Source organism: Oreochromis niloticus, linkage group LG7 (assembly GCF_001858045.2).
Source record: "Oreochromis niloticus isolate F11D_XX linkage group LG7, O_niloticus_UMD_NMBU, whole genome shotgun sequence".
Lineage (NCBI taxonomy): Eukaryota > Metazoa > Chordata > Actinopteri > Cichliformes > Cichlidae > Oreochromis > Oreochromis niloticus.
The window spans coordinates 51,313,348-51,325,875 of NC_031972.2; the positions used below are offsets into that span (position 1 = coordinate 51,313,348).

The 12,528-nt window shown below is 42.0% G+C and overlaps 1 long non-coding RNA gene across 1 annotated transcript; it reads right to left on the bottom strand.

The window, feature by feature from the left end:
- Positions 1 to 6,449: 6,449 nt before the first annotated feature.
- LOC102081564 (uncharacterized) lies at positions 6,450 to 11,901 on the bottom strand. The gene is made up of 4 exons (XR_269395.4): positions 11,542 to 11,901; positions 9,840 to 9,959; positions 9,254 to 9,510; positions 6,450 to 9,116 (listed from the first exon to the last, which is right to left on the bottom strand). It is a non-coding gene; the product is annotated as an uncharacterized LOC102081564 (long non-coding RNA).
- Positions 11,902 to 12,528: the final 627 nt, after the last annotated feature.

Sequence of the window (12,528 nt, forward strand, 5' to 3'; positions counted from 1 at the left end):
CTGCTTACTCCAGCTATGGCACGCTGTGTATGTATAGGGGATTGGTGCATGGGAGGAAAGAGAGAGGATCATTTATAATGTATAGGCCTGCTGGTGTGTGAGGTTAGTCTGCTTAGGTTAGTGCACACAGCTCTGTGTGGCTGGTCTTCACCTTGCTCCAAGCACTTGCCTTATTTACTTTAAAGCTTTTCTCTGGAGTCTTGCAAGGAAACTTGGGAGGCTTGATGAATAAGACAGATCTAGTTAATTTTTACAATCACCTTGCAAAAACGGAAGCGGGCGCCACGTGAGTGCATTGTTACCTGCAATGTAATGAGTTTTGGCAGTTGGTTCTTTAGTGAAGCTTTTGGCTTTTAGTTTGGAGGAATCTGACCAGAGCCTGTCAAGAACAGTGGTGGCGTTATTTCTGATCATAGCAATGAGAAAGTTAAAAGCATCATCGCATGCATTTGAAATCACCGTATATTGACAGTGCAGTTATCATTATTCCTAATGCACCTGTAGCTTATTCTATTCTTGTCACTCATGCTTCTTTCCTAGTACACTGCAGCTCTGATATGACAAGTTGCTTGTGCTGATTGTGTGTACTTGACTATGTAGATTACACAGCAGCTTGGAGGATAAGAGTGCTGTTGTTGGCCCAGGCTGCCTCCTCCCTGCCTGTCAGCTCCAAGCAGAGATGAGCTCGTGGCCCGTTCTGTCTGCTGTTAATCCTGCCTGTTCTGCTTTGTCAAAGCTGCTGTTTGAACAATGGAGCTGTCTTCTTGTCTGCTAATTTAGGAACAAACATTTGCCTGCGTAGCAAACAAGCTCTCCCAGGAAGTGCTATTAATAGGATAATTAAGCAGATGGTAATGAGCAGGATTACTGCTAATTATGACAAGATTTGTTTTGGCATTTGCCTGAGAGGCAGCAGAGTGTTAAAGTCTGCACAGGAGTTCATCACTGCACTGAGAGAGCAGGCACCTGAGTAAACAGAGCGGGACCCACCGGGGGTATGGGTGTGCTGCGTGCACGTGTACGCGCGTGTTGGTGGGTGGATAGGTGGTGGGAGGGGGGAGGAAAGCCGGAATAAGCAGAGGGGAGAATAACAATGCCGGAGCGGTGCTGCCAGAGCAGGAATTTCAAAGTATAACAATCAAGGTCAGTTCAACCTGGTCCCTGTACAAATGAGAAGGTTTACACAGCATCTATTGTGATGCTACTGAGTAACCTCCACTTTCACTTTCAAGAAAGCAAAGTGATAACATCAAATCGTTTGTCTAGCAGTTCAAATACTCACAAAAATCCTTATATGTGATTCAGATGCTTCTATAATCAATAACATTTATCAGTTATTAAAGTTGTTCACTCATTTTCTGTTGGCCAGTTGTATCCTTTCCAATCCTCTTATTACTTTGATAACTAACGAATTGTAATTTTTTGATTATAGCAAACTATTTTATTGTGATTGTTCAAATTTTATTCCCACATACTTTAAAGAGCACTGTGCAAAAGTCTTGAGCCACCTTTATATTTTGATTCCAAGCAGCCAGAGTCTCTTACTGTTGTTTTAAAGTGGTCTTGATAATCCTCCAGGGTTCCTGAAGGAAGTTTTTCTTTTTCACTCATTTTCAGTCCACTCTTTGTACTGACCATTTTCAGAGGAATGTTTTTATGTGTTTAAGCTACTTAATCCTTGAATTATTCAAACATAAAAAGCCACCTACCTCAGGAGAGGAACCAATGTTGTGTCTATACATAACAGACAACTTAATAAAGATATTAAATTGTATTTTTAGAGACTGTGTTTATGGCAGCCTGTCATAAAAACACATCATTTTCATTTATCTTTTTTTTGTTGAATCTTTAAAAACACGTAAGGTAGCACAGTTTGAAAGGCATAAAATAGTATTTCTACATCTATAAGGCATACGTGAGCATGGTGTGCAGTGTGTCCTGCACACCATTAGGGAACTGTACAAGTGGAGAACAAAAGAAGATGATCTACAGCAGAAAAACAGCATCTGAAAGACCTGACACAGGACCTGAGAGATGCATCTGGGCCTTCAGTTGATCCATCTACTATTCACTGAAGCCTCATCAGAAACGGTCTCAGAGGAAGGGTGGTTTTAAGAAGTTATTTTTAAGGAAACAGGGAGAATGACACTAGAGCTGGACTGAAATCAGGCCTTACAAAGTGATGAATCCAAATTTGAAATCTTCATCTCTTCGTTCATATCGTCATCAATAAGTATGGAGGAGGTCAGGAGAGGACTACAACAGTGAGTGTCTAGAGTCAACTGTAAAGCACGATGGATGCTGGATGTTTTGGGGCAGGATCCAGTGGTATTGGTGATCTCATCAAAATTGATGGGATTATAAATGCATAAAAGTACCATCAAATTTTGATCCACCGTGCGATACCATACCTAAACCCACTAACAATGCTGTAAAAGCATATCTGGATATAAAAACACTATCAGTCATGGATTGGTCTCCCCACAACCAGAACTTCAACGTTAATGAAGCAGTGTGGGATCGTCTTGACAGAAAATGGAGCAAAAGGCAAATATCCAAAGAAGAAGCTACACTGAAGACTACAGTTCAGACTACGTAGAAGAATAACAAAGGTTATTGTTGCAGACTTTCAAACTCGGTTTATGCCTTATATATTGTATTTCCATGTATGTTTGCACTTGTATCAATAAATCCACCTATTTTCTATTTTCCAAGCAAAATAGGCAGCGGCTCACTACTTTTGATCAGCACTGTATGTATGTATGTAAATATAGGCTGTTTTTCTTTTTCAGTCACCCTAAAGAACTTTTTTAAATGTCTTTCACTGGACACCAAAGTTATTTTCTGGTTCACTTTGCAGGTGAGAGAAAAAAAAATATTCAAATGACTCCACTACACGGCATCAATTTTTAAAAAGCTTTTTGTTAACTTGTCATTTTTTTCTGCCATCACACACTAAAAGCACTGGCATTTTGTTTGAACTGAAACTTGATTTTATTTCATGTGAATAAATGTGTGATAATTTCTTTGTACTTGTAGTTAAGGTTTTGCTCCTTTGCAGCTAACAAAAAGGCAAAAAAAAAAATTAAATCTTTCATCTTACACTAGATTAAAAGTTTGATTATTTTTCAGCACGCTGTTGTATTATTAGTTGTAAAATCATTGTCATTTTCATACATGATAAGAGATTAAATGAGACTGTTCCTTCCTGGGAAGTCAGGAGAATTAAACTGCGGGGTGACTTTAACCGAGACGAAACCTTAATTCACAAGATTCAATCAAAAACTGACAACAAGCAAGCCTAGTTGAGGTGAAGGGGAATCTTAATGCGATTGTAGCTAAAGCTCAGACAGTGAGCCGCCTCCATTAAAGCATGCCACACAGCCCAGCAGCTCCAGATAAGACAGCTGAGTCTGGGATTTAGAGCTTTGGCTTATCGTCATCTTCACACCGCTGTCTCACCAAGAGCAGCGAACACGGCACCCAAATCCTCTCTGACGGGGAACCAAGTTTGTCTTTGGGCTGGAGGTGCAGTCCAAGTTGGCCACATTTTTGTTAATGGGTTACAACTCCCAATTAGTACCTTGATCTCTGAGCCTCTTCGGAAACGCACAGCAGCTTTGGCACACTAACAAGACTTTTCATTTTGTAGCAGTAGCTAGGATAAGATTAGAGAGAGAGAGAGAGAGAGAGCTGTGTAGAGTAGTGTTTCAGAAATAAAATTGCTTTTATTCCACCCAACATGTGTTCAGTGAGATTAAGGCATAATCTTGCAACGTTTAATAAGAACCCGTTTGTGGCCTTCCGGCTGAGGCAGAAAAAGTGGAGCATGCTTGCTCTACTTTAAATCCTGTTTATTGAATTACAAAGAACCTTAAAGGATCAGGAAAGCGACTCATACATTTAAATATTTGATGTTATTTTCACATTAAAGCACGCCGTCAAGGAAACGATGCAATGCTTCGAAAACTTTTTGCATCCATTTATTTATTGATTGATTTATGTTGAAATATAAATGATCTGTATAACAAAATGGCTATAAACGGTATAGTTGGGGGAACAGAATGCATCTACTTCTATATAAATTCATGCCAGCGCTTCAATATTAATTACCAAAGGGTTTCGGGCTGACTTCCAGTAATGATCCTTTAATTTAAGATTCAACACTAAAGGGAAAAAAATGATAAAATGTCACTACATCCTACATCCAAGTCGTGCTCTATGTGCAAACATTAGGCCATGCTGGAAATCCCTAACCTCAATTTATGTAATCCAAAGCCCTCGCATGAACTTCAGTTTGAGCTCTGGCTTTCAAGAGGTATTTGGAAGTTAAAGTCTCAGATCAGATTTGGGCAGATTAGAATTACGACTTCGAAGTCTGGGAGGGGTGGATATGAGGATTTGCACTGCTCCACGAGACGGCCTTGTCAGTGATAAGTTATACTGAGCCACTGGTAAGAGGATTGCCTAGACTAATCCGAATCAAAAGACATACCATGTGAATTACATCCCGAAACAGGTTCGCTTACAGAGATTAGGAGCCTGCATGTAAATCCTGTCATACTCTACTTGGCGCTGGAAGATGAGCCTGAAAGAACAAATACAAACATGTGCTCTGTATCCCGCTGCAACTGCTGGCACCAGGTCGCTTACCAAAATCATCGGCTTCCTTGATTACAGCTTCCCTTTTCCCCCTCATTCTTCAGAAGATTAAATGGCCATTGATGAGACTATCTAGGCCAGGCACACTAATTATTCACACCACATCTAAGAAAGTGCTTATACGGCGGGTTGAGAATAACCCTCCCCATGTGAACTGACACCAACAGACACCCGCATAGCAGCCTGCTCGACCCTCCTTTTCTCTCCCTCGCCATTCCTCACTCCCACCATCACTAAGCTGAGCTCTAGTTCAATGAAGCATTTATTTCTCTTCCTGTTTGACATGGGTGATTCTATCAAGGCATCTGGCAGCAAGTGCTGTAATACAAGGCTTGCTGTTGAGACGTCAAAGAATGTTACTCTCTACTGTTGCGAAAGAAAGAAAAAAATAGCTTGCATTTTTTTTTCGCTCTCTCTCTCTAGAAGTACAGAACAAACAAGACTTGTATCCCTGGCCCAGAATGCTTCAAAGAGCACATGTCTGCTGGGACTGGCTATGAAATGTAGAACGGTGTTGGCTGCTTAGCTTTGCATTTCAGCCAGAGCACGCTCATAAGAGCACTGCAGAAACTTGGGCAGATCTGTAAATCAGGGAGCATGAGGCAAAAGCACTCGCCCTGCAACATCCACAGAAGGTGAAAACATGCTACTGCGATATGAAACAACTGCAGTTTCATGAGTTATCCTCTGCCGATACTTCCTGACCCGCACATGCACCGCTGTGGATGATAAGACACGGCGATGCCAAGACGCTGTGAGTTACACGGGGCCGTGGTGCTACTGATAAAAACTGATGAATATCATTGCTTAAAGGTGGAGTGAATGTGTTGGGCCCCTGTGCGCATATGAGAAATATACTATGGTAATTACCCTAGACATCAAGCCTTGTGAAAAAGCAGCAAAGCAAAGCTATTTTGTTGTAGATTGAGTGGATGTAAATGCTTTAGGGCACGCTGTAAATGGGAAGCACTGAGACGAAAGCAGTAGGAGCAGGCATAAGAAAAACCATCAAGCGGTGGTGCAAAACTCTCTGCAGTGCTATGAAGCATGCCGAATAGAGGTCTCTCACTGCAGTATAACGGCTCATAAAGCCGCAAATGGTATTTCCACTTCATTCAGTCTCAGGGCCAGGTTCCAAGCAGCTCCTCAACGATGGAATTGAACCCATTAGCAATCGATTAAAGAACCAGCAGGCAGTTGCCGCTCTGCCTGTGGGGAGGACAGCGTCTGGCGGGGGTGGGGGCCTGTCAGCCAGCCGAGCCTCCCGGGGATTGAGGTTCAAATCTTTGTTTATGTAGAAACTGTGGCCAGCACTTTAACCCCGGATCCCACTCCTATGGTGCAGATTAGGACAGTCGTACCATGGAGCCCGTGGTGCTCTCGGATGCAGAGCACGAAAGCTTTTGATTGACACATCACATCACTGATGCACAAGGTACATCACCTCCCTGAGATGAGGCAGCACCCGCAGGACACCTGCCACTACTAAGGAGATGATGGCTTACCAATTTGATATTCATAAATCTTGTTTAAACAGAACATGAGATATGAATGATGAACATTTTGACCTTTGGAAACAAATTAGAATTCCAATCAAGTGACCAAAAACCAACTCAAAACACTATAATACGAAAGAAATGAAGAATTAAGTTGTGTAATTACCCTGCTTAAAACAACTTTAGATTTTTTCTATAAGTCTTTTTGGCGTATTGTGAGCCTACAAGGAGTCAGATGCATATTTCAACAATTTATAACACAGAACATATTCTATTGTGATCCTAGTTCTCCCCCAGCCATTCCTTTACTATATATTCTCTCCAAATAGCAGCCTGTCAGCTTCTATTCTTGGTGCTGACCTTTGTATGCATGGGCCTCATAACTGACATTTTCAATTACACTGCAAACAACTTATCAATATGCATGGATTTCCCAGCCAATATCAGAGCAAACAGAGTCGTTTGGAGAGCTGTTTCTGTCAGGGGAGAGAAATAGGGCAGACATGTCAAGGTCAGGATTTTGTTAATGAGGGACGGACCGCTGAATAATTGAATGGGCTGAGCAGTATCGACTGTTGAAGCAGAAGCATTTAAAGCGTTGGCGATCGTTAAGGAAAATCCTCCCAGCACTTTATGTTCCATGGCAGTAATTTATGCACGGGCATCCAAGCGGGTGCCCTATGGTTCACAGCACTGAATGCACAAAGCAATGAGTGGATTAGCCAAGCACACTTTAGAAGCAGCAGCCAAGCGTGCAAGTCATTCCTGTGGATGAAGTGATGGCTCTGGCAGTGCAATTATTCAGCTGTGCATTTTAAATACACAGACAAATGGCATCGAGAGAGGCTCTGAATATCTGCTCGGCGTGGACGGAAAAAACAGCTAAACACGAAACGAATGTCAGGGCTGAAAGTGATCAATCCTCAAATTACGCATCGCACAAACACACAGTGAAATGAAATGCAAAACAGGCGGCAGCAGTAATGGAGGGCGATCGGGCCCACGAGCATGTGACGAAACATGTGATGTAATGTTGTGCGCACTTTGCTAACAGGTTCCTTCCAGGTTTTGGGGAATGATTGAGCTGATAGCCGGATTCAGAAGCAGCTGTGATGTTTGGCCACGGAAAGCAAATTGTGATAATTGTGGGCTCAAAAGCAGCAGATGTAAATGCATGTAAACACGCCAAGTAATACTAGTTTGGCCAAATGCCCCCTTTGTTTTGAACACAGTCTCAGCCATTTTTAATCTGCACGGAGAACTGCTCAAGCTGTTGTTGTTGCAGCACCATACTCGAGCAGTTCTCAGGCCTTTAAGCCTCCACCCCTCTCTCCTCTCTTTAGGTTGGGGGTGGGGTGGGGTGGCAGGGGCTTCTAATCCCTCTATGTAATTACTGCTCCCTGCAATGGCCAGACCATCTCTGTGTAAATCAGATTAGCTGACCTAAATCGCTCTCGTTTCTCTCTACCCCATCAAACAATTCCTTATCTTCACCTCCTCCCCCCCAACACCCCCCACCCAAAAGACATGGCCTGTTTATTTGATCAGCACAGGAAAGCAAACAGTTTCTCCATGATACACAAACAGGCAGGGCTGGGCCAGGCCCTACTGGGTGGCCGGGGGAGTGAGGGTAGGGCAGAGTCGCGGGCTGGGGTTGAAGACATGCAGATAACCACTTCCATCACGTCCGCAACTTCCACACCGGGCCATTAAAAGAAGAAGGAAGCCAGGCAGACACATAACACGGCCGACGATGATGCTCAACGCGCAGTAAATAAAGGTCACCGAACATGATAGAGATGTATTACTGCTCTCTGTGCTGCCTCCTCGGCTCCTTCCCATCCAATTTATTCCTCAGGTCATACATTTACAACTTTGAGAGCAGGAGCAGGAGGAGGAGGAGGAGGGGGGCGTAGAGAGGAAATGCTGCTCTTCAGTGGGAATAGAGACAGGCTAAAGTAAAGAGGGGGAACAAATGAGGTCTGTGATCCTGTCTGTCCCCTCCTCTGCCCCCCCTTCCTTCCCCCCTGAGCCCCAATCAGGCTGAACCACTGCTCTCAGCGCGACAGCCAGGCCTTTGTTGCTGACTGAATGGAGGTTAAATATCCCTCGAAATCAGAGCTCTTTGGCTTTCTGGACGCATAGTCAGAGACCCGGTGCCTTTCACATGCTAATGCCCGTGTTTTTTATTTCCTTTGTAACCATGGTTAGACAGCGGTATCATGCTAAAGGGCGATGAATAAAGCTGGTGAATTTGTTTTTTTCTCAGCTTTTTTTCCTCTCCTCTTTTCTCTTCCCCCCGCTTTTTTTGCCTCGCTCCCTCTTTTATCACCATCTCTTAGAGCCAGCCCACATTCCACCCCCCCCCTCCTGCAGGGGTTTAAAAAAGCACAGATGGTCTCTCCTGACCCGCTATTCATCATTGTGTCAAAAGCTTTGTCAGAATAATGCTCCCCAACAACAAGCTGGAGGATTTTATTTGTTTCAATTGATGAGGCCTGTTAATTTCACAGACGTCTCATTAGGCTTAAACCACCAATTAATTTCTTTTGTTCTCATTAAATGGCTAATTCTAAACATGAACCGCGCTGACAATAAATGCTGCTCAGAGCCAAAGCCAGACAGCGCTGCTCCCGCCACTGAGCTACTGGAGCGTGAAGCAGGCAGGTAGAGAGAGAAAATTGAAGAGCAGGAGGAAGGGCGTGATGGAGGGGAGGGCGCAAGGATGAGGAGAGAAAGTGGCGGCAAGAGGAGGCAAGGGGGGAGCAAGAGAGAGAGAGCAAAGGAGAGCCCTGACAAAAGCCTCTGTTAATTTGTAGACACCCTTAACACTAGGAAAGGATGGCAACTCATTAACTGCTTGCGGATTTTTTTTTTTTTCCCCCTGTCTGTGGATCAAGTGGTCCTCAGGAGTAAAGGTTGCAATCATCTGTTGGTGGCTGCAGCCAGCACTCAGCCCTGAATGAAAGCAGAAAATAAAAAAATAAAAAAAATGATAGCAGAATAAATCAAAATTCAAATGGGAACAAAAGGAAAAAATGAAAAGCACAGACTGGGAACCAAGGTAGTAATTTTTCTATTGGAAGTGTACTCACAAAAGCTATCTTGTGCCTGCACTCCATTATAGCAGTGCAAGCTGTCATTACGGCCAAGGATATATGGAAGCCTCATAATATCCAGAGATTGGTAGTTTGTTAGACAGCACTGTACAATTTGCTGCAGCCTTGAAGGATCCTTGAGTCTCTCTTGACAATTTACCGAGGGAATTGCCGGAGCGTTGCCTTTTGTCTGCTGGAGACACAGGGGCAATTATCCAGCCTCCTGTAATGTTTCCCTGACTTTAATCTCCTGGCTGAGAGCGTAAAGCAGAATGGGTAAGGTTTCAGAGTGCCTCTGGGTTCTATTAACACACAACTGCTGTTTCTGTTCAGGCCAGGCAGCCAAGAGAGGACTGCAATCTGACAGACGGGCCTCCCCCGGGCTTTTAGGGAGAAAACATGATTATGTCATAATATATTTTCAAAAAGAGATCCATTTGAAAGATTGCCCCTCTGTCTTTTCAATCTAACATGGCTCTGCTTTTGTCAGGCACAGTGGGAGCACTGGGAATGACAGATGCTTCAATGAACCAAACAGGAATAAAAATAAAGTGTTTTACAAAGAAAGGGAAAAAAAACTCACCAGAGACCGGAAGCAGGGGCAAGAAAATTCAGTTTCTCTAACAATTTCATCATGTGGATCTCGTCACTCTGGTGTCAAACTTTAGGCTGGTTTGCGTAAAAATGAGATCTTGCAGGAGGCCTGCAAAAAAGACAGATGTATGAGTTATGAACAAAACCATGCATGCCTACTTTTTTATTCATAACTTATAAACTGTCATCACCACATCACCATTAATTAGATTGTAGAGTGAATAATAATCTGGAGGTAATTGTTCTGCTAATAAACCAGTCACTATAGTTCTTTTTCAAGTCACAATGAAAAACATTCCCTGTTTTCAGCTTTTTAAATATAAGGATTTTATATTTTGTTTCCTGTCATATGCTTAATTAATCTGAATATTTTTCTCATTTTATCAACTTAATGAGCAATTAGTTAAAACCCAAAAGGACTGAACGATAATGAGATTTTGTATTGTACAGTACTTTAGATTTTGTTTGAAATGCTAATCATTTCTGATGATAATTTGTTGTGTCTAAGCAACTATATAATAGCAAACGCATTAAATTCGAGTCACAGTATTTGGATAGGTTTGTGCCCTCCAGCATAGACCTGCTGTGGCCATTTTCCTCTTTAAATGTGACTTAACAAAGCCAAGCAAAAACAGTCAGCTATCTCGATTACAGCCAATACCTTTTAGCAGGCCACCTACTGTCTGCATCTTTCCAGTAATGACTATAGTGTAGTGGAGCATTCACCATATAGAAGCAATAGAGAGGATGGGCACATTGATTAAGTAATAAGACCCCCCCGTGCCCCCCATATTGCTGTTTAAATTCTTCAGTTCGAATGACACAAAAAGGTTTACCAGTACTGATGTTTGGTGGATATGTAGGTGCATCACACATGAACACCTTTTGTTAGTTTTTGTTGGAAAGGTATGCACAAATGAATATCTGCAAACCTTGCTGAACTGGTTTAGTAGGTTAATCGATTTTTCTCAACTGGCTGTGTGTGTTAGCCCTGTGACTGACTGGTGACCTGTGTAGGGTGTACCCCACCCTCTGCCCCATGGCTATCCTTGCTGCCATGGGGTAAAGCATGGGGCTGTGGAAACCTGGAAATAATGTAAGAAAATAGATGGATGGTGGAAAGTCCCATTTGCGGGATAAAATTTCTAAAAAAAAAAATCACCTTTTTTTAAAAAAAAAATCTCAAAAGTAATTTCTTTGATGATCAATCTATAGCTCAATACACTTCGCTCTTTTTTCTTCGTTTTTTCTTTTACTTTTTATAAACATAGAACATTCATGCTGGATTTTTAAGTGTCGTTACCTGAATACAGGAAGTAAAACCTGATACTGATATATCATCTAATACATTTTTTCTATTGAAAACTAAACAATATACTAAACAAAAAAAGAGAAAACTTAAATCACATACTGAATCCAGATGAATGAAATATTCAAGTTGAAAATATTTTACTGGTATACACTGTGTAGCTTGTTATGAACAAAACGATGGCGCTAAACATGAAGTTCGAGGTCTCCATTAATGCATGAATATGGAAACAAACCCAACCATCTCTTTAATGAAAAATACAGGGAGTAGCTTGTCCTGAAGCTTTGTTACCTTAGCCAGTTAACTCGATTTGATTGTTGCCTGGTTACTGTTACGTCTCTTGAGTATATCTAGAGCTATAACTGCATCGCCAAATCATCACCTCAGCATGAACGGTTTTGCCTTCAAAGCGGTGCATCTGGTGTTAGCTTGAAGCCTTGCAGCATCTCGAAGCCTGCATGATACCAGTGGTGACACATCCATGGAAAGGAATCAAAACCGCACACTACACTTCCTCCTGCTACATGATGTTGCTAGCGGGTATATGTTTTCCCCTAAACACGACCTTATAAACTACTCCAGCTGCTTAGGAGCGGATACAGCTAACATATGGAGAAGAGACAGAGCTACGTGTTGAAAGCTACAAACACAACCTCAAGCTAGGTATCTGTTCAGAATGACAACAGTTTTTCCTCCACACAATTAATTAATATATTTTTGTTATTCTAAAATATTTTATATCATCCAGTACCTGTGTTTGGGTGATAAACAATCACTGGCCACTTTTTTGTGACAAATGATTAGATATTGCAAATATCTGCTATTCATATGACAGAAAGTCTGTGCATGTAGGCATGGAGTCATAGTCAAGATGATCTGCCAAAGTTGAAACTGAGCATATGAACGGTGAAAAGGGTTGATTTAAGTGACTTTCATGTGGTTGCTTAAAGTATTTTAGAAACTGCTGATCTGCTGGGATTTTCCCCACATAACCATTGCTAGTGTTTACCGAAAATGGTAAGCAAAAATATCCATTGAGCAGCAGTTTTCAGAGGTCAGAAGAGAAAAGCCGATAGAGTGGAAAAAGTTACTTGAATATCCATTTGTTAGAACCACAATATGCGGAAGAGCATCTCTGAAGAGCATCTCACAAGTCAAACATTCAAGCAGATGAGCTACAGTAGCAGAAGACCGCATCTGGTGGCCATTCCTGTCAGCTAAAAACAGGAAACCGAGGCTAGAGTTTGCACAGGCTTATAAAATAGAAGATTCTAAAAAGATTATCTAATCTGATGAATCTATATTTTTGCTGTCACATTTAGATGTCAGAATTTGGCGTAAATGATATGAAAGCATGCATTCATGCTAA